Below are 25879 nucleotides of genomic sequence, written 5' to 3'. Positions count from 1 at the left end.
CTTTCAGGAGGATTCTCAGAGAGCCCACCTTCCAGGCGGAGGGGAAGACGCCCCATCGAAGGCACCCATTGAATAATCGCGAGAGTTCCCCGAGGATCGTTTTCGCGGAGGCCTTCAGGACCTGTACCTCGATGAGGTCCGGTCCTGGCACCTTTTTATTTTCGAAGAAACGAATTGCTCCGGCCACCTCCACCAAGGAAAAGGGCGAGGCGTCGGCGGTATTCGGGGCGATTCGCGCCTCTTCCCGGAGAACCCTTTGTGTCGGCGAGTCGAGTTCAGGTCGGTCGTCAGGGACGTGGGCTTCCAGAAGCTCGCTGGCGGTTTCCAAAGCACCGGTTGTACTTTTATTGTTGCGCCGGAGTGTGCTTATCACTTTCTCTACACGGAGTTTATTTGCCTGGAGCTTGTATACGATGCCCCAGGGCTCCGTGTTCCCGTTCGACGTCACGAAGTTTTGCCAGCTTTCCCGTTTCGTCCTCTTCACCTTCCTACTGTAGTTCCGCAACGAAGTACGGTATTCCTGCAGTTTTTGGAGGCGGGAGGGTCCGTCTATCGTCTTCTGGAAGCCACGCCTCTGCCTGTACACGGTCTTTTTGAGCTTAGTTAGCTCTTTTGTCCACCACGGGTTGGACTTCCTAAATTTCCTTTTTCTAGGCATTGACGCAGTGCAGGCGTCAGTGATGACGGCTGTGAGCGTCTCTGCCATCCTACTTACATCTTCCACCGACCCCAAACTCAAGACTTCGAGCCTCGACCGTGAGTGGTCGGACAGGGCCTCCGAGAACCGCTCCCAATCCGCTCGACGAGTGTCGAAGCGAGAGTTCGCTGCTCCCTGATTTCCCGTCGCGGCCCTAGGTGCCCGCAGCCGGATGTCGATGGCGTTATGATCGCTAGTCGTCCATTCGCTTCTTATCCTCCATTCTTTAATATAGGGGACCATGGAGGGGGATGCCAAGGTAACGTCGATGTATGACGATCCTTTTGGCGTCCAGAAGGTGGGTGGTTGACTAGCGTCGTTAGCTACAGTTAATCTAAACGCGGAGACTAATCTTTCTAACTGCGCTCCCCTCTCGTTTGTGCAGTGCGGGCTCCAGAGCGAGGATTGCGCGTTCGCGTCGACTGAAGTTATTATTCTCTTCCCCCTCAATGCCAGGAGTACCGTCTCCAAATGCTTGAGGTGCTTCTCTATCTCATCTTGTTGTTGGAAATAATAAGACACCGCGTAGAAGGAGAAGCCGGGGGCCAGCACTTCCGCACATGCGCAGTGCGGATTACTGAGCTGCGAGATGTTCAGCTGTAGGATCGTCGCATGTTCAGCTGTAGGATCCTAACTCCCGTGGTTACATTCGCGATCGCGGGGCCGCGGTTTCGCGTTGGGGTTGGGGGGACGCGGAGGTTGGTTTTCCTAATATTCCCTATATTCGCAGCGTCGCACCTTACGAGGTGGACGCGGACGGCGCGAAGACCGATCCCGTCCAATTGTTTATCCGAATCTACTCCTGTTGCATTGCCTAGGTCGTTACCGATGTCCCTCCTAATCCTAGCGGTTAATTCCGCCACAGGGACCCCAGGGACGGGAGTCCCTGTGTCCGAGGCCCTTGCTTTGTATTTTGTGTCTGGCATTAATGGTTTTTTGAAAAATAACTTCCCGCCTTCGTCCTTTCTCGTTCGTTTTCCGTTCTCATGTCCGTCTGAATAGCATTGGTCGTATGTGAATGTACGGCTTTCGGCTGGCGATTTTTTCTCGTTGTTTTGGGCTCCTTGTCAGACCCTTCCCGTTACTTTGCTCTTCCTCTTTTGTCTTTTGTCTTTCGTTCCTTTGGCTCTTCCGACCTCTCGAACCCTATGTTTTCTTCTGGGTGTTATTACCCAGTCGGGGCACTACTCCCCTTTTGTTTGGGCGTTACTTCCCTTTTTTTTTCTTTTATGGGCTCCACCCTGCCCATGGGCTCCCTCAGGCCCGATATCACCTGGCCTAGGCCCTACAAACACTCTTGGCTCTGGAAGGTGAGGTTGCCGACCCTCAAGCGTAGACACACAGTCAGGCCCCAGTCCTTTCGCAGCGGCAGCATTGGTTTCCCCCGAAGTAGTAGCTAGAAGGTGGAATATTCCTTTTTTTTTGTTTGCTACGTCCTTCGGGGTACTCATAGCAGGAACCACGGGGAGGTCGCTGCTTGCTAGCCATGCACCCCTTTGTCTGGCTTCAACGTACTGGCCGTATGGGCGGTCCGCTTCCACGAGAAAAGGGATACATTAGCAACTCCCGCCAGTAGATAGGGACATCTAGTGTGAATCCGGTCACCGCGAGGGTGACGCAGATATGTTACCTCGCCCTTACGGGCATACACAACTAAGTAGATAGGGACATCTAATGTCTACAATAATTGAGCAACAGGGCCGAGGCCGGCTCTGGCCGGGCGAAGCAGTGCTTGCTTATGCCGGTCGATGTTAAAGCAGCTGAAACCACTGCGAAGAGAGAGGTCCGCATCCGGAAACTGCGGGCGTTGTGCTTGGAGAAACCCCCTCCTCACCGTTTACCGGTTCATCGGAAGGGAAGATCGTACCGCGAGTGTGGTGACTCATTTAGCCACTCCCCCGGCGAGTCGGCCCCCGGGATGGGGGGGGGCGAGCCGCCGGGAGAATGTTTCCAGCGGGGGCCACGGGGAGGCGTAGTCACCAGCGTAGCGCTCGATCTCTTACAGGTTCTCCATTTGAGAGTTTTGCGGCGGCCGTCGTCGCGACTCGCTGGGGAGCGGCTCGCGAGGACATTCTCCGCGGGTTACCCCGGAACACCGTTGTCTAGGACAGTTAGTCTCTAGTGATTTTACGTGCAGTACCAACCCAAAGGCTTACCCACACGGCCCCCATGGGCGCGGGATTGGGATACGCCCAATTAGCGCATTCCCGCTCATGCGGGAACTACCGGTACACTCCCAGGCTGCAGGGCCTGAGAGCAGACAACCGGTGGTGCCGAGTGACTTTCCACACTCTACCGTCTCTGCAGGACGGTGCCCGAGCTGAACAATGCGCAGCTCACCCGCCGAGACCCTGGAAAAAGGGGTCTCTGACTAGCATTTGGCCTTACCACTGCCCCCGCGATGGTCCTACCCATGACCGGGCTGAGGCACTCCTCAGGGGCTCCCGGTCCCCGCGGTACCAGTCAAGATCACTGGTTGGATCTTCCGTAGCGCTAGCTACTACCAGTTTGGAAGCCTACACTTCCGGTACTGGTGAACCAGCGCTTCGAGTGCGTGGAGTCGCTACACTCCAAAGGCCCTTGCAGGAATCGGCCAACTGGACCCGGCAAGCCGTATCCAGCCAACCTTTCATCCGGCAAGGGTACCCCCCTGCGCCTCTGGACACCAGGCTTACACGACATTCGCTCTTTCACTCATTCTCTCTCGTCTTCTCACAAATATACTCTTCGCTAACATACTAAAACACTCATACGTCGCCTTATTCTCCACCACACGCCCAACACTCACACCTCCATCTTCACATACTATCACACCACAATCATTCAGATTTCGGATATCATTGTACCATTCACACTCAACTAACACATGCTTCCAATCCTCATGTGCTCTACCACATCCGCACATCCTAGTTTCACATAACCCACGCTTCCATAAAAAGTCATTCATGCTTCCATGTCCAGTCATCAGAAAACATACATACAAACTAGGCTCAAATACAATCGTTCTCAAAGCAAAACAAACATTCTTAATATATTCATACGTCACACGTCCTTTTCCACTCTCATGCCATCTACGCTGCCATACCTCTATCATTCTCTCATTTATAAGCCTCACTCCCTCCCGTTCCTCCATTCCATCCATTTCCTCATCATTAACAATCTCATTTTCACCAACACTCACACCATGCTTCCATCGCCAAATCATGCCTCTTTTTCTGCATTCCAGGTCCCAGGGGGGGGGGGGGGTACCCATTAGGACCTGCATTGCATCCGTCGAAACGGTTCTACACACATTTAGACAAGCATACAACACTATTCGCTGACATCTATTCATAATATCTCTAGCATACTGAAACTTCATACTTTCACACCATACACTAGCACCATACATCACACATGCTTCAAACAAACCTCTATAAATTACACGCATACCCTTCTTTCTCATTCCCCATTCTCGCCTCATTACTCTACTCATTTGTCCAACCACTCCAGTAATCTTGTCTTTCAAACTCCTCAAATGTACCCCAAATTGCAGTCTCTCGCTCATCCAAACACCCAAATACTTCACACATTCAACTCTTTTCATACCTCTATCCTTCATACGTACATTCGGACTTCTAGTCATTGCCAAATTTCCTTTCATCATCATCACACTCTTAGATTCAGAAACACTCACTCCCACTCTATCTCCCCATTGACACACAATTCTCATCCATTCAGTTCCCTTTCTCTCCAGTTCCACTCGGTTTCGCCCTTCAATCATTAAAAACAAATCATCCGCATATGCAACACATTTACACCCCGTCGCACTTAGATCCACAAGCAGATCATTCATCATTAAATTCCAAATAAACGGCCCTGCTATAGATCCTTGCGGACAGCCACGCACTACACGCTTCCAAACAATGTCATTTACTCCAGTCATACAAACCATTCGGTCCCTAAAATAATCTTTCCATAAATCAATCTCATCACATTCAATCTCACTCAATTTCTCAATCACTCTACACCATTCTAAATTATCAAACGCTCCTTTAAAATCAACAAATATCCCTAATACATACTTACATTCACTCCGAGAAACATACTCCTTAACTTTCAACCATGCAGACTCCGTAGATTTACCTTTCATAAATCCCTGTTGCACATCACACATTCTACCATCCATCTTACGCTCAAGCCTTCTGATCATCATCTTCTCCAGGATTTTCCCTAAAACAGACAATAAACAAATCGGCCTATACGACCCTGGATCGGACTTAACCTTATCAGGAGACTTCAGCAATATAATCACCCGTGCTTTCTTCCATTCACTCGGAAAGGTATTCGCTCTCAAACACTCATCATACATACTCTTCAAATATTCCGGGATCGCTCGTCCTACATTCCTCATCATCTCAGCACTCACACCATCCATTCCTGGCGCCTTACCCAACCTCATTTCACTAATCGCTTCTTTTAATTCATGCCATTTAAAACTTTTAGTATTTACTTCATTTATATTATCATTCACTTCCTCATTTATTACTTCATTTTCATCATTCAATCCATCATTCACATCATCCATTTCCGAAGCCGGAAACAAGCGATCCAATATCACATTCACACTTTCATTCCATGTTTTCGTCATTCTTCCATTCACATTCATCGTATTTAAACATTCACTCCGATATTTCCCTCTACATACTCTGTAAACAGGACCCCATGGGTCCTCATTACTACTTTTACTCACATAGTTCTTCCAATGATCCTCTTTCACTCTACACATCTCTTTCTTATACTCACTTAAACATCTTTTATATTCTAGTGCTCTTTCACACACATTTTCTCCTCGCCGCCTAGCATTCTGCATTTTCTTCCGTTTATTCCGTACGTTCTTCTTCATTTTCTCTAACTCTCTTGTCCACCATGCATTCTTTTTCTTATTCGATCTTTTGCATACTTTCAAGCATTTATCATTCACATCTTGAATCAAACGTACCATTTCAACCGCTAACTCATCCGCACTTTTCCGCACATCAAGCTCACCCACTACCGCACTACATCTTAACTCATCCACATATTCATCCCAATCAACATTTTTACAAAACCATCTTTTCTCAACAGACAAAATTTCCACACACTCTTTATCAAATATCATATCAACACTTATAACATTATGGTCACTTATTCCCCACTCACACTCTACTTTCCATTCAAACTGACATCCAGCACAAGAATCACTCACAATTGTCACATCAATATCACTCTGTCCATTCGGACCAGAGAACGTATACCATTCACTCGGCTCATTTAACACCTGCATACCATTCGCAATAATCCAATCTTCCAATTCACGTCCACGTATTTCATTTTCTCTTGAGCGGCCACCTCCCTTACTATACCATAAAGGAGACACCGCATTCGCATCCATACCAAAAATGATTCTCTTACCACATAAACATTCACACAATTTATCCATGTATCTAAGATAATCCTCAATATCCCGACCAAATCTGAAATACATGGACACAACATACAACTCACCAAAATCTCCTTTCAGCCACACACACACACCACACTCATCTGTACACTCACTCACACGCACCGCTTCTATACATACATCATTCACAACAACAACCGCTCCAATTCGCTCACCTTCATTCACAAATACTTTCATACAGCCTGGTAATCCTCTAACATTCCCATCAACAGCCATATACGGCTCCTGCAACATTGCCACACTAATTCTTTTTTCGCCCATAACCACTCCCAGATCACACATAACCGTATACGCCCGCTGACAATTACACTGAATCATACTTAACTTGCACTTATTCATAGCTAATCCTCATTCGCTCTCTCTCTACAATACGTTTATATTCTGGGCATTCCTCAGACATAACCGAATGATCGCATTTGTTACCTTTCATTCTACAATTTCTACACACAAATCCATCTCTCACACAATTAATCCTCACATGACCTTTCTCACAACATTTTTGACATAAATTATCTTTTTCTTTACACTCTTTCGCAACATGGCCAAAGCCACTACATTTAAAACATCTCAAAACACTCACATATTCTTTAAATTTACAAGATTTCCATCTTATATAAATTCTCTCTTCACCAGTCAACACACTCAACATCCTAACATTCAATTCAACAATAACATTCCCAACACTCGCATCCTTCCTACTTCTCCTACTCACTATTCGCACTCGCTCATTAAATTCATTTTCACTCACACATTCCTTCAAATTCTTTTCATACAATTCATTCAAAAATTCTTTCTCATTCATTTCATTCGGCACATCAAAAACAATTATCTTTGGTCCAATTTTTCTTGGCATTTCAACTTTCAAACCAACCTCATTAAATTTCTCGCAACCTTTAATTTTATTTAATTCATTCAAACTAGCAGTCTCAATCGCTAGTCCACCACTCCTTATCTTTCTGACAGCTCTCACTCGCACATTCAAATCCTTACTTATCTCATTAATCACTCTCTCTTTCACCTGCTCACTTGTCATTGTGACCTTGTCATCTTTAGGCTCTACAATGACAGCATACTTCCTGTCCTTCTTCTCATCCACTCTGCTCATTTTATCACCCCTCATTCTATCAGCATCCACACCCGCTCCAACACCCACACCCACTCCAACGCCCAAACCCATTCTGGCAGCACTCGCATACGTTCTGCCCGGGCTAGCAGGCATACACACACGTTTCTCACATTCTTCCAATTTACCTTTCAATCTCTCATTCTCACAAATCAATCGCATCATACACTCTTCATACTCACCAACACAGTTTAGAATATACTCACTCACTACTTTAGATACACGATTAGAGTCATTAAATACACATTTCAGCTTCTGTCATGCTAATATCCATTTCACGCACATTCATACCGCTTATGCTAACATTCGATCTCACACTTTTATCCTCTTCTTCCGACGCATTCGAACCATCAACTTTCCTTTTCCTCAAACTACCACTTCTACTGCCCTGTCTCACCAAACCCTGACTCTTCACACTATCACCACCACCCGTGATCGAGCCATGCGTCCTCGGCTCATCATCCCCTTCCTCCCCAATGACACCCCCCATTAGTTTTTCACGTTTTGGATCCATGAATGTCCCCACGAGTATGGCGGAAAAATTTGTCCACCTGGGCGGAGCCCCCTGCACCCAGGTAAGGCTAAAATACAACTGGTGGCGCCAGGTATCCAGAGGTTGGCCGCTAACGGCCAGCGCACCCGCTGACCACGCACTAATGCCATCGACCAGTGCGTACCCCATCACCGCGCACCTCTGCTTAGGGTTAGGGATTTTTTAGAGAGGTTGTCATCCTCGCGGTCCGGCCGGTTAAGGCAAGACCCCCGGGCCCGTAAAACATGACCACGGGCTTACGGTATGAGGTTCAATTTTAGTCTGGCCTCTCACCTCAGGCCACTCCGGCTAGGTTAGACCTGCGAGGGAATCAAGTTCCCCGCCGGCACAGCCCTGAGGATCATCAAGGCTCGCAAGCCCCCCCACCACGACAAGGTACGAACCACGGGGGGGCGTTGTCTAGGACAGTTGGTGACTGCGATTCCGGCGGTAACCTGGTGGGTGTTTGGGGGGGGGGCTAGTCTTAGGTGGGTGGCTGGGGCGGTCTAGCCCTTTTACCCGTGAGGTTTTTGCTCTGGTCCTCCACACATAACTCCTTCTGGCTCTTGAGGTTGTCTGCGCGGGGTCCGGGGGCGGGCAGCTTGATGGCTGCCTACCACTGCGGGTGCTGGGACCTGGGGGGGGGTCGGGGGGGAGACGGGGGTCTGGCGTCGATAATGAGGTCATCTCTGAGCTTCATCACTTTGACCGCGAAACTGGCAAAGTGTGGAAAGTTACTTTTGCTGGCTAGCTCATAGAGATGACATGGCCAGGGGGTGTTGTTTGCTCGCAATTGGAGTGCGAGCTCCACCCTGTGGTCGTGGACGGAGGAGCATTCGAAGATAATGTGCCTGACAGTGTCGGTGGCACCGCAGGCACACGCGTCGTCTGACGATATCCTGAGGGAGTGTAGCTTCTTTTTAATGCGTCCATGCCCCGTGAGGAGCTGGATCACATAGAAGTTGAGCGGGATGGCTTTAAGGTGCACTCTTTCGTGCGAGCTGCTGAAGAAGTCGTGGGTGATACGACCGCTGGTCGACTCATCCGACTCCTTCTGCCAAGTAGCCAGGGTTTGTTCTTTGATAGAACAGGCTATTTCTGAGATTATTGTGGGGGATGTATTCGGTTGGTGGGGGTGTAGCTCGCCAATGGTGAAGGGTTGGTTATTCCTGAGATGGAAGAGGGCTTTGCGCTCCCTGAGAATTAGGTCTAGGTGGGGGGGGCTCCGGCAACGATGGACAGGGCGTCGAGTGAGGTGGTGCGATCGGCGCGGGTGGTACGGATAAGGACGAATCTCTGTGATTGTCTCAGCTTCCTGACATGCCATTTGTTGAGCCTATCGGACCAACTGGCGGCTGCGTAAGATACGATGAGGACGTAGAGGCCTTTGTAGAGGGTCCTCATGCTATTCTGGTTAAGACCCCAGTGGGTCTTGGCTATGCGAGAGAGCTGGTTAAATATGGTCTTGCTTCTGCCCGCCACGTAGTTAATGTGCGGGGTGATGTTGAAGCGGGGGCCGAAATGTACACCCAGATACCGGATTGAAGCCGGCATCTTGAGTGAGCAGTTATCTATTCGAATGGTAGGGGGTCTCTCACTTGGCGGTAGGGGGTCTCTCACACTCCTTGGCGGGTGTCAAGGAAGCCTTTCGCGAGGAAGATTACGGACTTGGCTTTTGACAGCTCAAGTTTGTTCCGTCGATACCATGCGGATATGATGTCTGTGATAACGGCGGATCTGGACTCTATTTCTTTTCTACTGTTGCCGGAGACGGTGACTGCAAGGTCGTCGGCGTAGGCCGTTTCGTCGTAGCTGCAACGGTGGATGGCGGTGAGGAGGTCGTCGAAAATGACATTCCATAGATAGGGACCGAGGACTAAGCCTTGCGGGCAGCCCTTGGCGACCCTAATAATGGCTGATCTGTTAGACAGGTAGTCTTGTATTAACCTGTAGAGGTTGCTAGGGCAGCTTCTCGCTTTGAGCTGCTGGAGAATGGCGGGCCACCAGACGTTGTCAAAAGCGCCGCTGATGTCGAATAGGAGGGCGACCGCGTATTTTTCGTTGCTGTTCTGGGTGGACTCGCGTAGTTGGATGATGGCGTGCTCGGTGGAGAGCCCAGTTTTGAACCCGAACTGAGAGGTCGAAGCTAGGGGATGACTGTTGAAGGGGTTCGACAGTCTGTCGGCGATGAGCCTTTCAAGGGTTTTGCTAATGACAGGTAGGAGGCAGATAGGCCCGTACGATTTTGGGTCAGTTCTGGGCTTCTCGGTGCTCTTTAGAAGGTCCTTTACGACTCCTGTCTTCCAGATGCTGGGGAATTTGCCATGGGCGAGACAGCTGTTGAACAAGAGAGTGATTTCCCGATGGAGGTGGCGCCAGGCACGCTTGAGGGTGACTGCCTCCATCGGGTCCTGGCCGGGGGCTTTATTATTTTTGATGCGTTTGATAGCGCTTGAGACCTCCTCCATCTCGAAGAAGGGGGCGTTGGGGGTGTCGGGGGTGGTGTTCGCGAGTTGGCGGACTTCCGCGTGGAAGGCGGAGTCCGTCTGAGGGGTGTCATCGGGCATCAGAGCGTGGAGGAGAGCCCTACTCGATTCCTCCCAGGAGGTGGTTTGGCCGTTTTCGGTGGAGATGGAGACCGGGAAGTCCTCGGCGCGGACTTTGCCCGTGACCGTTTTATATGGGATGCTCCAAGGGTTGGCATTGCCCTGTTCCGTTACGAAATCTCTCCAGCTTTGGAGTTTGGATTTGCGGATGGTGGCTGTGTACCTGTTCCTGAGTTGCCTGTACTGGGCCTTCAGGATTTCTTTACGAGCGGAGTTGGGTTCTGTTTGGTAGATTCTTTTCGTGTGGCGGACCTCGGATCTGAGGGTTGTGAACTGGGGAGTCCACCACGGGACTGATCTCGGGAATCTGGTCTTCTTTGGGATCGCGGAATTGGAGGCTGAAGAGATTATTTGATGGACGTCCGCGCTAAGGATATCGGGGTCAACTGCATAGTGGTCGTCTGGGAGGGGGGGGGGGGGTATTCCTCTGTGAGAGCTGGGATAATTCTAGCGAATTTCGCCCAGTTGGCTCTCTTGGTGTTGTAGCGGGATTGTGCGGGCGGGGGGGGGGTGGCAGTGGGCATGGGGGCACAGATCAGGAAAGTGATCAGATTGTGATCGCTTGTTGACCTGTCTGGGTGGACAGTCCACGAAGAGACGTGGCTGAAGAGGCTGTGTGTGGCGAGCGTGAGGTCGATATTGGATCGACTGTGGGCGTTATCGAAAGTGGGGGTGTTGGCGGGTTCGTTGACTATCCCTAGTCGGGATTGGGCAATGAAGTCCTCCATGATTTCGCCTCTCTCGTCAGAGGATGGGTTATGCCAGAGTGGCGATTTGGCGTTGCAGTCAGCGAGGATCAGGATGTTACGGTTTTGGATGGTATGTAGGATGGTTTCGAGGTGGTGAAGGAAGGGCTGGATGTCGTCACTGTACTGGAAGTACATGTTGACGACGATGAGTTTCAGATCGTGAAATGTGATTTCTGCGCATATGCAATGTGTGTTGCACAGCGCTTCTATTTTGAGAACGGTTAGGAAGGGGTTTCTGACTACAAGCGCCGCCTTGGGAAGGTCGGGAACCGAGAGGCTGGAGAACCTTTTGCGGTCGGTGATTATCCGGGAGTTCGGTCCGAAGGTACTGAGGGCGTTATTGAAGGAGTAGGGCTGCTGGATCGCGAGAATGTCGATTCCTTCCTCGGAGGCGCAGACTTTTAACTCCTCGAGAGCCAATCTGGAGTTCTGCGCGTTGACCTGGCCTATCCTAATTACGGGCTTAGATTGGGGGGGGGGGTGAGGTTTACAAACCATAATCCGTACGTGAGAGTACCTGATTTATGGCCGCAACGTAGGCTGGGCATTGCCTGTCGGTGACCGAGTAGGTGGAGGGTTTGCCGGTTTTGTGGCAATTGTGACAGCGGGCTGGTTTGGGCTTGTTGGGGCAGGTCTTAAATGAGTGGCCCTGCTCGGCGCAGTGGCCAAAGATGTCTTTCTCGGCGCGACAGAGTTTGGTGGTGTGGCCGAAACTGTGGCACTTATAACACCGGGTGGCCGCGATGTAGTCGTTGACCCGGCAACAACTCCATCCGACATATACGCGTTCTTTTTTGATAAGGAAGTCGCGAGCCTGCTTGGATACCTCGAGTATCCAGTTGCTCTTATCTTTAGTCCTGTCTCCGGACTTGAACGCGAGCTTGATCTGCTGGGATAGAGCTTTTTCCGGGACGTCTAAATTCTGGCTGACTATGGCTCGAAGGGTGGCCTCGTCACTTTCCAGCTTAGGGACGTCATAAAGGTTGATCCTGGGGTTACGTTTGAGGGGGGCGCCGACTATGAGGCCTGCAGTTTTGAGCTGGGCGTTGTTGCGGAGGGTGTTGAGGTCAGAGTCTTTGAGGGACTCGACCAGGATGCCGTTCCCCTGGATTTTTCTTATGCTCTTAATCTGGAGCTTACAATCCGTGGGGGAGACCAGCTTGAGGACCGTTTCTTTTGTCTTGTCGCTAGACTCAAAGGACTTAGGGTCCTGCGGGAGGATGGTGGTGGCGCTGGGGGGGTTCTGTCTCAGGTTCGAGAGAGCGGCCGTCTTTGATCGGACCCCGACTCTCTCGGCGTAAGTAGTGGGCCGAGAGGGTTCTTTCGGGGCTTGACAGTTCTCTGTGACAGACTCGAGGGTTTTTCTCTGCTGTCTGTTCTCGGACCTGATGGCTTTTATTTGGCCTTCCAGGTTGCTGCAGCGGAGCAGGGACTCGCCGAGTATGCTCTGCAACTTGGAGGCAATGAACTGGGACGCGTCTGGGTATAGGCCGTTATCCTGGTCCATAAGGAACCGCATAAGGGCCGTAGTGACCTTTTCGGACTTAAGCCGTGGGTCGTTAGCGGTGGGGTCGGGTACGGGGGCGGCTTTGGTCGGGTTGTCGCTGCACGGGGCAGGATTTGGGGCGGGAAGACCGGGGGTGGGGAGGGAGCAACGGATCTTTTCGCGGCCTTGTTGGGTTTGCGGGGGAGGACTGCTGCGAGGGGGGTATCGGAGTCATTGTCCGACTGTATGCGGCGCTTACTTTTCCGGTTCCGGCTGATCACCTTCCAGTATCCCTCGGAGTCCGACGCCTCTGTGTCCATCATGCTGATGGACGATGGCGGGCGGGGTGGGGCGGGGTGGCGGTTCCTGAGCTGGCCTCCGGCCTGGGGAGGCTAGTAGATAGGGACAGCTAGTGTCTATTAATGAGAGCATTCATGAGGCCGTAGCCTGCTCTGACGGTACGAAGTGTGATATCACTTATGACCGTCGATGGAAAATCAGCGGTGTACAGCTGCGAAGGAACCGGGACTTAGATCCATCGCGCCCTCGCTGTTTAAGTTCATTGGACCGGGGAGTCAGAAGACCCGGTCTTAACTCTCTGTCGGCTGCAAGGAGTTGTATGTCTGCTTTAAGTATTTCGCCGGCGATAATAATATGAAAGTAGTGAATGGTCGATCTGCTAGGCGACCGCGGTGGCGGTTGCTCGGCACCGCACGCCAACCGCTACAACGGCTTTCTTGCCGTGTTGCCACCCCCAAAGTGCCACCCGACAGTAATAGTACAGCGTGCTAGGTCAGCGGGTGGCTATGTACGTATTTGCTTCTGTATAATTTATAGAGCTGACTGCTGAACCCAACACAGCCAGCTCGTGTCATAAAAGTAATTTGGCACCGCTCGACAAACCAAAGGGCTGCGGATGCATTCAACCCAGACAAATCTAACTAATATTTCCAGTATTTTGAATGTAGCAGGAGCTAATGCTGCAAAAGCTTTTAAAGGCTTATATGATGTTTGGTTTAATGAAGAAGGAGGTAAAACACAATATTTAAAAACGTTAGAAAAGGAAGGGATACGTCTATCTAATATTTCCAGTATTTTACATGGAGCAAGAACTAAAGCTCCTGAAACTTTTACAAATTTATATGATCTTTGGTTTGATAAGGAAGGAAACAAAAGACTACATACAAAAACTTTAGAAAACGAGAAGATAAATCTGTCTAATATGTCCAGTATTTTGAATGGTGCAGGAGCTAACGCTGCAGAAGCTTTTAAAGATTTATATGACTCTTGGTTTGATGCAAGAGGAAATCAAACACAGCGTTTAAAACATTTTATTGAAGGCGAAGTTGAGGGAAGTAACTTTACGTTGCATAACTTGTCTAGCATATTAAGTAGAGCAGGAGGCAAGGCTAAAGGTGCTTTTCAAGAGTTGCACAGCGTTTGTTTTAATAGCAAAGGACAAAGAACAGAGCTTTTAGAGGACTTCTACAACGCAGGTTTTAGACCAAGTAACTCATCCTCTATACTATGTGGAACAGGAGCTCAAGCTTCTTTTACTTTGAAACAACTGCAAAATATTTCTTTTAATAAGAGAAGAAAGAAAACACAGCTTTTAAAGGATTTTTACAATGTGGGTTTTAGGCCGTGCGATTTATGTGGTATATTGAGTGCAGCAGCGAATAGTTTAAAAGAATTTCATGATTTTTGTTTTATACACGAAACAAAAAAGTATTTGAATCGTTTCATAATTGAGAAGACAGGTTGTATACCAAGAAATTTATCTAAAATATTGCATGGAGCAGCAACTAAGATTTGTTCTCTGCTGGCTACACACCCCCGCCCCGCCCGGGGGAGCGGGACGGGGGTAGTGCGAGGTTTGACCCGCTAAAACCCCCACGGCGGCCTAGGGCGCTGGCGATTACTGGGGGAGCCACGGGAACTCTTAACGAACACAACCGCGGCTCCCCCTCGCCTGGCCGGCCACCAGGATGGAATGGCGGTGGCCGGCCGCGTCCCGGGGGGAGATTTATCCTCCCCCATGAATAATCTTGGTTAAGCGGTGCGGGGAGCGGTCCTCCGCACCTCCTCGTCACGACGGCCGCTTTTCAATGCGGGTGCCCAGGGCCCCTGCCCTGGGCACGGCGGCCGTCGGGGGCGACGATGTTCGTCGCCCCACTCCCGGTATAGGGAGGACATCTTCGGTTGGCGGGCGGCGGGCAATTAAACCAGCATAATCTGGTACACCCGCCGCCCGCCTATTCTCAGCTGCTCGGGGGGGGGGGGGGGCTCTAGGCGTGGGCGCACACGCCGCACCCCCCGCTCACAGCGACCCCGCTCGGCAGCCTCCTTCTGCAACATTACCTGTTCGTAGAAGGCGATGGCTGCCGCCCATTTTCTCGGGCTCTCCAGCATGGCCCCAACTAAGCTGGAGAGAGCGAGGTCGCGACCAAGTTCCCTTCTTAGGACTCGGCGCAGCACTGAAAAGGCGGGGCATACCTCCAGTGTATGCTGCGCCGAGTCCTCCTCCGCGCCACAGTAGTGGCACACCGTCGTCGCTTCCCGACCGATGCGACACAGGTAGACACCGAAGCAGCCATGCCCGGTGAATACCTGCGTCGCACGGTAGGTGAGCCTGCCAAACCGCCTCTGCTGCCACGAGGTGAAGTGCGGCAGGAGAGCCCCAGGGATGCGCTCGCCGGCATGGGAACAAAGCTCCGCATGCCATCTGGCGAGCGCAAGTCCCCGGGCCTGGAGCTCGAAGCACTGGACCGCCTCCTGCTCCGGCGGGTCCCCCCGAGCCCGGCCAGCGATGCATATGCGCCTATAAATATAGGTGCGCATCGCCGCTTGCAGCTCGAAGGGAATTTCTCCCGCCAGAGCAAGCGCCGCCACGGTAGACGTGGTGCGGTAGCCTCTTATGAGGCGAAGGGCCATCTGCCTCTGAAGCCGGCGCAACAACAGTGTGTTGCGCCGGTTTGTCCTCACGGACGGCGCCCAAATCGGGGCGCCGTATAAGATCATGGTCCGCACCACGCCCAGGTATTGGCGGCGCACCATATCGTTCGGCCCTCCGAGATTGGGCAACAGGCGGCCTAACGCAGCCGCCGCCCTCTCAACTCGAGGGACGAGGCGGCCGAAATGCGCTCCAAACCTCCAGTGGCTGTCGAGGATCAGTCCGAGATACTTGATCTCAGACTTGACCTCGACGCAGGCTTCTCCAACCCGGATCCACGATCCGGCCGGTGGCCGCGACCGAGGCCGTCCAAACCAGACGTCCTCGGCCTTCTCCGGGGCCATCTTCAGCCCCAGATCGTGGATCCTCGCGACGACGGCTGCCATCGCAACCTCCGCTCGTCGGATGGTCCTCTCGAAGGTGTCCCCGACGGTGACCACCAACGTGTCGTCTGCATAGCAGACAAGGGTGGCACCGTCGGGCAGGTAGGCCTTCTCCAGGACCGCGTTATACCCCAGGTCCCACAGGAGTGGTCATAGCACGGACCCCTGCGGGACCCCGCAGTCCACCTCCCTCCGAATCATCCCGTACCGGCCCGGGTATTCTACCCACCTGTCCCGCAGGTAGGCCCCGCTCACCCGCCTCAGATAGGGAGGCACCTGATGCCCGACCAGGGCCTCCCTAATGGCGGACCAGGGCAGGGTGTTAAACGCATTGACGATGTCAATCGACACCGCCAAGCACACCCCGCCCCGTGCCACGGCATTGTCCGAGAGGGACTTAAGACGATCGATTGCGTCGATCGTCGACCGCTCCTCCCGGAAGCCGAACTGGCAGTCCGCCAGATCGGGGCCATCGCTGGACAGGTGCCTGGCGAGGCGGGCGGCAATGATCTTCTCAAAGATCTTGCCCACCTCGTCCAGGAGACAAATGGGCCGGTACGCGGAGGGAGAATCCGCAGGCCTCACATCCTTCCTTAAGAGGACCATCCGACTTCTCCAGAGGTCCGGGAACACCCCGGACCTCAGAAGCCCGGAGTAGAGGCTTCTTAGCCTCTCGCCCAGTACGCTCATGGCAAGCAACCAGACCCGGCCGGGGATACCGTCCGGCCCCGGGGCAGTATTCTTGCCCCGGAGCCATTTGACTACCCCAGCCATTTCCTCCGGCGCGACCTCCAGATCCGGGGACCACTCATGTCCCTCTAGCTGAGGGACGGGCCGGGACGCCTCCCCGCTGACGGGGAATAGCGCGTACACGACCCGTCCGAGCATCCCCGGATCCAGGCTCTCCGTCACAGGGGGCGCCCAGGGACGTAATCGTCCCATCGCCATTTTGTATGGGCGCCCCCATGGATCTCGGTTTAAGGTACCGAGAAGGTCGCGCCAGGCCTGGCTCTTCGCCTGCCTGATGGCCAGCTGCAGGGGGACCACCTTCTCCCTGTATCGCCCATACAGCTGGATAGCCAGCTCCACGTCGGAACGTCGTCGTCGACGGGCGCGGGCGTACTGGCGTCGCGTGCGGACGCATTCTGTGCGCAAATCCGCTATCGCGCGCGACCACCAGTACACCGCCTTCCTCGGGAAGACCCTGGCCCGGGGCATGGCGATGTCGCAAATCGACGTCATTGCGCCCCGGAACCAATGGGCCTCCCTTGTCCCGTCGACTGGCCCGGCCGGTGGTGCCGGCCAGGCCACGACGTGGGCTGCCGCCATCAGAGCGTCCTGGTCGAGGCGCTTCAGCTCCCACCGCGGCTGAGGCGATCCCTCATCAGCGGGGCGACGTCGGGGCGTCGATGGGGCGGCGGGGAGGCCGAGAACAATGTACCTGTGGTCGGACAGCGTCTCGACCTCCTCCGCCACCCTCCACCCCGTAATACGGCGCGCGGCTGGGGGCGTTGCCCATGAAAGGTCAACGATGGACCCCCCATTGTGCCGCACGCACGTATGGACCGAGCCCTAATTTAAAAGACGGAGCTCGAGTCCCGCCGCCCAATCAAGCACCTCCCGGCCCCTCGGGTCTGTCCTGGGGGAACCCCAAGCTGTAGACTTAGCGTTGAAATCCCCCAGGACCAGCAGCGGACGTGGCTGGCAGCGGGAGACGCATCTCCCCACCACGTCCAGATACTGCTCGAATTCCTCGAGGGACCATCTCGGAGGTGCGTAGATCGCCACAACCGCGGTGCCGCCCCAGTCAACGGCCAGGTATCTCCGGCCGCGCTCGATAACGGAGCACGCCAGGGACCCGGGCCGGCCTCCCCATATTATAACGGCGGAACCGCCCAGGTCACCTATCCAATGTGGATGGGCGGGAATCCTGTACGGCTCCGCCGCTACGGCCAACCCGGCACCCCGCTCGGCCATGAATTGCACAAGAAGGTCCTGTGCCCTGGCCGAGCGGTTCAGGTTGGCCTGTATTATAGGGCCCTTGGGCCCCATTATAGGCAGGCCTCAACATCCATCGCCGCCGCGGGAGCGGTGGCGTCTGTGGTCTCTTTGGCCCCATCAGCCCCCGCGGGCGCGACGATGGCACCTTTCGGTGCCTCCTTCGGTTTGTTGGCCACGGTGGCCGCCGCCTTAGCCACCGTGGTCTTTCTTTCCCTGCTCCCTCTGCCGCGTCTCGCGCTGGCAGGGCACGCCCGGCTACCGAGGCGGTGACCGGCTGGCTTGCCTACGCCCGCACAAAGCGGGCAATTTGGCTTTGCCGTACAGCCGGTCACTTTGTGGTCCCGACTGCCGCACCCAAAGCAGCAGTCGGAACGATCCTCGGCCGCAGTGCACCGCTGCCTAGTGTGGCCCAGGCCAAGGCTGCGATAGCACTGCAAGGGACGGGCGCTGAGGGCCTCCACCGTCGCCTGAGTCCAGCCCACCGTGATTTTGCCCGCGACCGCAACTTTGCGTGCGGCCGCAGCAGGGCACTGGACCCAGAGGGTGCCCAAACCAGAGGGGGAAGGCCGGATTTCGCCGGTCCTCACATCCCCCTGGTTGCACCCTCCCACACGGGCGACAGCTGTGGCAACCTCCGCCGGCGTGGTCGAGTCGACCAGGCCGCGCACCCTAAGGTCGGCCTTCTTTATTGGGCGCGCGACCTTCACGCCGGTTCCCGCCAGCGCGTCCGCCATCTTTGCGGCAAGGACAGTGGCGTTGGCAGCCCCATCTGCTTCGGGGACCTCCAAAATAATCCCCCCCGTCACCGCCCTCCTGGGCTTCAATGAGGCGATGCCAATTTCTGCCAGGTCTATTTTGGACCTGGCAGTGGTCATCGCCTCGGCATAACTCATCGCCCCGCCGGCCGGTACCGTTATTGTAACGGCAGCCGTGCGGGGCGGACGCGGCGGCAGAGGAGCCCTCCTGGGGGCAGCCGGTGCCACCCGTTTGTCCGCCCTCCCGTTCGGAGTGGCCTTGGCAGCTGCCGCAGATTTACCTGCGGCAACCGCCTTTTTGGCCTTCCGGCCAACTACCTGGGACCACACCTCAGTTGGTGGTGTGGTGGAAGGCAGCGCAACCGCAGGGGCGGCCCGCGGCTGAGCGGGCTGACTCTAGGTCGCCTTAGCAGCCACAGCCCCCCCTACCGCCACCCTTCCCCCCCTCCTGTTCGTCGGCAGAGGGTGGGCAGATGGCACGGGTGCCACCGACTGCGGGTCCCGCACCCGCGGAACCAGCTCCCTCCTGAACAATGCCAGCTTGGCATCGATCAAGGAGCCGATCTGCGCCAGCAAGTCTGCTGGCACAGCCGCGGGTGGGGGCGAGGACCCTCCTCGCCCAGGGGACTGGGGCCCCCGAGCGCCGATAACCGGCAGCAGCCCTGTGCCCCCCCCCCCAGGGTGCAGCAGCGGAGGCATCCCGGCAACAGCCGGCCTCACCTCCACCGCTTGACGGAGTCGGGCAACCTCGGCCCGCAGCTCCGCCATCTGCTCCCTCAGCAGAGCATTTTCGGCCTCCAACAGCCGGGTAGCGTTGGGAGCTGACCTGTTCGCCAGCTCCGCAACGCCCACCCGGCTGCTCAGTGCCGCCGCCCGCAGGGATCGGACCGCGCTGGCCTTTAGCCCCATCGTCGCGGCAGAAATCCTCGCGTCGTCGCCCAGGCTCTCCATCACCGCCGCCGCTACGTCTCGCGTCGGGCGGTTGCGGAAATCCGCAGCGACCTTCACTTCGTCTGGAAGCGGGTCGCCGGATCTCGCGGGCTTCGGCCCCAGAGCAACCGGGTCAAAGATGCCCGCGATGAGGCCTTTGTCGGCCTCAGCCTGCCTGCGTTTGGCCTCATGGAGGCCAACGCATGCCCTGGTCGTTGGTGGCCGGTCTCGTTTCCTCGTAGAGGTGCCCGGGACGCTCTGCGTCGAGTGGTGGGAGGAGACAGAGAAGTCCGACTCCTCCCCCCCCATCGCAATCGCCAAGGCCCGCCGCAGGCCTCTTTGTGCCGCGTGTTGTCGAATGCCTCCGCGACACCGGCACTATACATCTTTTGAGGCGCACGATAGGCCCGCGCACCTCCCCCTCACGCTCGTTTCCCTCCTCCCCGGTTGTTTTTGTAAATGAATCCATAACTGATCCCACGAGTGTGGTCGGAAAGGAGGTCACCCCGGGTAGAGCCGCCATACCCGGGGAAGGCTAATACGCCCGGGGGGTCGCCAGGTACCCCGGGGTTGTCCGCTAACGATTGGTGCACCCATCAACCACGCCGCTTAAACGAAAAATCGATTGCCGGTCCCCAGGGACCGGCGTAGCACTTAACGTGTTAAACTGGTTTCTCCATCTGAGAACAAATTCCAGATAAAAAGTATCAGGAGGATCCAGGGTAATGGCATCCTGGTCAAGTCTTCAAAAAATTCAGACCTAAAAACCCTCCAATGTAACGCGCAGCTGAAAGCAGCCGGCCTGATTGTCGGCGCCCCCCTGAAGAAAAACCCCAGAATTATTTTGTAGGACGTTCCCAAACTAGATAACGACGAGACCACCCTCCGTGCAATCATCAATCAGAACCTCGACGGCCCGGAAAAATCCGTATCACAGCAAATCATACTTGCCCTCAAATCTGGCGACAGAAATAAAGACAAATGCAACTGAATACTCGACATTCAGGCCCGCGACATTCTCATAAAAAAGGAGCGAGTGTACGTCGGATGGAGTTGTTGCCGCGTCAACGACTACATCGCTACTGCCGCGCAGAAAAAGACATCTGTGGCCATTGCGCTGAGCAAGGCCACACCTACAAGAACTGCCCCAATAAGGCCAAACCGTCCTGCTGCCACAATTGCCAAAAGACCGGCAAGCCCGCCACCCACTCCGTCACTCAATGCGACTGCCCAGCCTATATCGCGGCAATAAACCAGGTGCTCGCTCGCACTGATTATGGTTTGTAAGCCCAACCATCCCCAAACCAAGCCCATCATCAAAATAGGCCAAGTCAACGCCCAGGACTCCAGAGGAACTAAAAGTCTGCACCTCCGAGGAAAAGATAGACATCCTCGCAATCCAAGAACCCTACTCGTTTCATAATGGCCTTAGTAGTTTCAGTCCGAACTCTAAAATAGAAGAAGTTCTCCGCAAGAAGTTCTCCAACCTCGCAGCCCCTGACCACGTCAAAGCGGCGATAGTAATCCGTGACTCCCTCTTAACCGTCCTCAAAATAGAGAAGCTATGCAATACCCATTGCATATGCGTCGAAATCACCCACCATGACCTGAAACTTGTTATCGTCAACATGTACTTCCAGTACGGTGATAATATCCAACCATACCTTCACCATCTCGAAACCATTCTCAAAACCATTAAAAACCACAACGTCCTAATAACCATAGACAGTAATGCCAAATCGCCGCTTTGGCACAATCAACAATCAGACGAAAGGGTCGAGATAATGGAGGACTTCATTGCCCAATCCCGACTACTGATTGATAACGAACCCACGAGTACTTACACCTTCAATAATGCCCACAGTCAATCCAACATCGACCTAACCCTCACCACCAACAGCCTCTACAATCACATTTGTGACAGCACGACCAACGACCACAATCTCATTACCTTCAGCATCACAACCCCCCCCAGCCCATCATTACCAAAGCCTCCCAATCCCGCTTCAATATTAAGAGAGAGAGCCAACTGGGAAAAATTCGAAAGAATTATCCCAACTCTCAAAACAAAATACCTCCCCCTTGAGATGACCCCTACACAATCGACCCTGAAACCCTCAGCGCGGACATTCAGGAAATCATCATTTCAGCCTTCAACTCCGCGATCCCCAAGAAAACTAGGTTTCCGCGATCCGTCCCATGATGGACCACTCGACTTACAAGTTGAGTGGTCAACCAAGGTCCGCCACCTGAAAAAAGCTTACCAAACCGAACCCAACTCCGTCCTTAAAACAACCCTGAAAGCTCAGTACAGGCAACTCAGGAATAGATATACCGCCACCATTCGCAAGTTCAAACTCCTAAGCTGGAGAAACTTTGTAACAAAACAAGGAAATGCCAACCCTTGGGGCATTCCATATAAAACCATTTCCGGAAAAATCCGCGCTGAGGATATCCCGGTCACAATTACTGCTGCTAACGGACAAACCACCTCCTGGGAAGAAACGAGTAGGGCCCTCCTCCACGCGCTAATGCCCGACGACACCTTCTTGACGGACACCGTCTTCCACACGGAAATCTGTCAAAACGCGAACACCATACCGGACACCCCAAACGCCCCCTTCTTCGAGATGGAAGAAGTGCAGGGCGCAATCAAGCGCCTTAAGAATAATAAAGACCCTGGCCAGGACCTGATGGAGTCCGCCATCCTGAAACAGGCCTGACATCACTCTCCTCTTTAACAGCTGCCTCGCCCGCGGCAAATTCGCCAGCATATGGAAGACAGGAGTCGTCAGAGTCCTTCTCAAGAGCGTGGACAAGTCCAGAACCGACCCGAAATCTTACAGGCCAATCTGCCTCCTGCCTGTCATCAGCAAGACCCTCGAGAGACCCGTCGCCGACAGACTCTCTAACATTATCAATAGACACTCCCTAGCCACCACATCTCAGTTTGGTTTCAAAACCGGGCTCTCCACCGAACACGCCATCCTCCAGTTACGCTAATCCACCCAAAATAAGAGTGAAAAATACGCCATTGCCCCTCTCTTTGACATCAGCAGCGCCTTTGACAATGTCTGGTGGCCCGCTATCCTCCAGCAGCTAAATGCGAGAAGCTGCCCTAGTATTCTCTACAGGCTTATCCAAGATTACCTGTATTGACAGATCTGTTAAAATTATCAGCAATATTTCAGCATCTTCCAAGTCAGTCTCCAAAGGCTGCCCACAAGTTTCAGTCCTAGATCCGTACCTATGGAACGTCGTCTTCGACGACCTCCTAGGCGTCATACACCGCTGCGGCTACGATGCAACGGCCTACGCGGACGATCTCGCGGTCACCATCTCCGGCAACAGCAGAAAGGAAATTGAGCTCAGGTCCTCCATTATCACAGACATCATATCTGCGTGGTGTGAAAAGAACAAACTTGAGCTATCGAAAGTCAGAAATCCTCCTCGCTAAAGGCATCTTAGATATTCATAGACCACCCACTCACAGAATAGATAACTGCCCACTCAAGATGCTGGCATCTATCCGGTATCGGTTATACGCCCTCATTCGAACCACCCGCGCTTACCGCACCACCTCGATACCCTGACCATCATTGCCGGAGCTCCCCCCATAGATTTGCTTCTGAGAGAGCGCAAAGCCACCTTCCATCTCAGGAACAATCAGCACTTCACCATAAGTGACCTACACTACACCCATCACTCTCCGGACACACCCTCCACAGTTATCTCCGAAACAGCCAGATCGATCAGAGATCAAACCCTGATGAATCGACCAATGGTCGAACTACCAGCACGCACAGTTATTATTATCCGCGAAGGCGATTACGGAATTTCGATCGGAACGTCCCGATGCGTCGAGAGAGATGTCCGAGTATCGTGACGAGAACGCGAGCAGCATCGCGAACCGTGGATGTCCTTGAAATTTCGTTTCAAATAACCGCTTCGATGCGAAACGTTGAATGTACACGGATTTCGAGTATGCGAGTTCGCGAAATGAATTCGTGGTCTTGATCTGTACACGGAGAACTTCATTTACTTGACAGACGGTGTTTGTCCGATCAGGACGATCGTTCAAGTTTAAATTGAGATTGAATTGAAATGCGAGACGTTCACTGATTATATCTTCCGAAGCCGGCCGTTCGATCAGCGGCGATGGATGTGTAACGTTAATGCGACAGTATTCTAGAGTTACATATTTCGGAAATAAATAAATAAATAGGTCGTAAATTACCGAACGAGGATGCTACGAATGCCCGCAGAGTGGTAGGGGTTACGGGGGACAGTGTTTTGTTTAAGTTTCGCGAAACTCCTCGAGCCTCTTGGCCGAAAGGAAGAGTGCGAGCGAGCGAGACAGCGAATGAGAGAGAAAGAGAGAGAAAATGTGTAAGAGTGAAATAAAGTGTACGGGAGAGTGGGGAGTTTGTTATGAAAATGCAACGAATAGGAAAATAGGGCGAGGGAGATTCAAAGGGTGGAAGATCCGAACGGAAAAGTCGAGAGGCATTCGTTACCGAGACGCGATCGAGTACCAACCAGTGGAGGAGATAAGTACGCAGGTGAGTGTAAAATAGCCGAGAGTCGAAGATGTGGCTTCGGACTCGTTGCGAGGCGCGCCTGAAATTCGAGTATATGGCTCGAAGCGCGAGCAGCCAAAGCGACGACGGTTTTTCCGCGAAAAATTCTAATGAAAATTTCGTCTTTCGTTCGCTAGTCCCGCATGTTCCTCGGCCGCCGCGTGTCACTCAACGAGATCGGTAGAAAAGCGATCGACTTTTTGGTTAGCGAAATTTGCGTTTAAGATGTTCCGCGTACAAAGAAGAAAACACTGGACGACGTCGCGTAGCCGTCGCACTCGACAATTCGGCCGAAGAAATTTCACGGATATCGGGACTTTGCGGGGCATGTCTTCGATAAATTCCTTCTCTTTCACAGCTGGATCTAAAATCCAGAAATTGACTTACCGCGTCTAAACCACTAGATTGGCATAATCGGTAAAATTGTTTCCAATCATGCTATATACTTGATTGTTGTTCATTTCATTGGCATTCTTATTTTTGTACAGGTCCGAGTTGTAGTAAAGGCCGCAACAGTGGCGAAAATAGGTAGTATTTTTGCAATATCTAGAACATTGGAATGCTCTAGAAGAATTAATGAACTAAAATTTAAGACTTTCGATAATATCGTGAGTAGACTCGTTAATGACAGAAGAAACAATCCAAGTGTTAACATTGACATTGAACAATGTATCAAGTTACAGTGTTAACCATGGGTGTTTGGAAACCATTATCGGCTGGCGTTATATTTTGCCAGCAAGAAGATCTTTGTTGGCCATTTATCGAGAACAAAAAGTTGAAAGAATTATTCGATGGAATATTTAACGGTGAAAATTTCAATAAAGCATTCGAACCCATTACAAATGATATGAAAGAATTAATTAGGACCTCGAAATTACTTCGGGAGGAACAAAATTCCTGTCGCATAATTGTTAACACTAACTTGATACATTGTACTGTATCAATGTTAACACTTCGATTGTTTCTCGATACGACCGTTCTTCTTAACAATCTCACTAATCTGCATACCAATGAACCCAGTATGCCGCAACTAGAATCCTCGCCTCAAGAGCAGTCGTGCTCTACAAAATTTAACTCAACCTCTAGTCTACAAATCTCCTAATTTTCTCAAATATCCCTAAACTCTGAGATCGTAAAACTCAAACCAATTGTTACGTCCTCCGACGTATTGAATTAGTCGCATAAGAACATATATATATATACAGGGTGTCCCACAATTATTTTAACAGCCGAAAATGAGGGGTAGCTGAGGTCATTTGAAGTAACTTTTTCCTTTGCGAAAATGCAATCCGCGGCTTTGTTTACGAGTTATTAACGAAAAACTCTGGCCAATGAGAGGTGACGGTGCGAGAGAGGGGGTCCGCGAGAGAGTCCGCAGCACGAGGCTTTGACAGAAGGTCGGGACGGACTCGAGCCGCGTTCGAAGTATTGAACAAGTCACGAAGCGAGAACTTGCCGGATTTTTTTAACTACATAACAGTGATATTTTTAAGAAAAACGCTGTTCACCTTTACTTGAGAACGTCTGAAGAATATTCACTAATTTTTCGGACTCGAAATAATATGTAGTTTAACCGCGACAGTCGTTTTAATTTTCTGGTGT

The sequence above is a fragment of the Megalopta genalis genome, chromosome 11 (genome assembly GCF_051020955.1).
Source record: "Megalopta genalis isolate 19385.01 chromosome 11, iyMegGena1_principal, whole genome shotgun sequence".
NCBI classification, from domain to species: Eukaryota; Metazoa; Arthropoda; class Insecta; order Hymenoptera; family Halictidae; genus Megalopta; species Megalopta genalis.
This window is presented reverse-complemented; position numbering follows the sequence as displayed.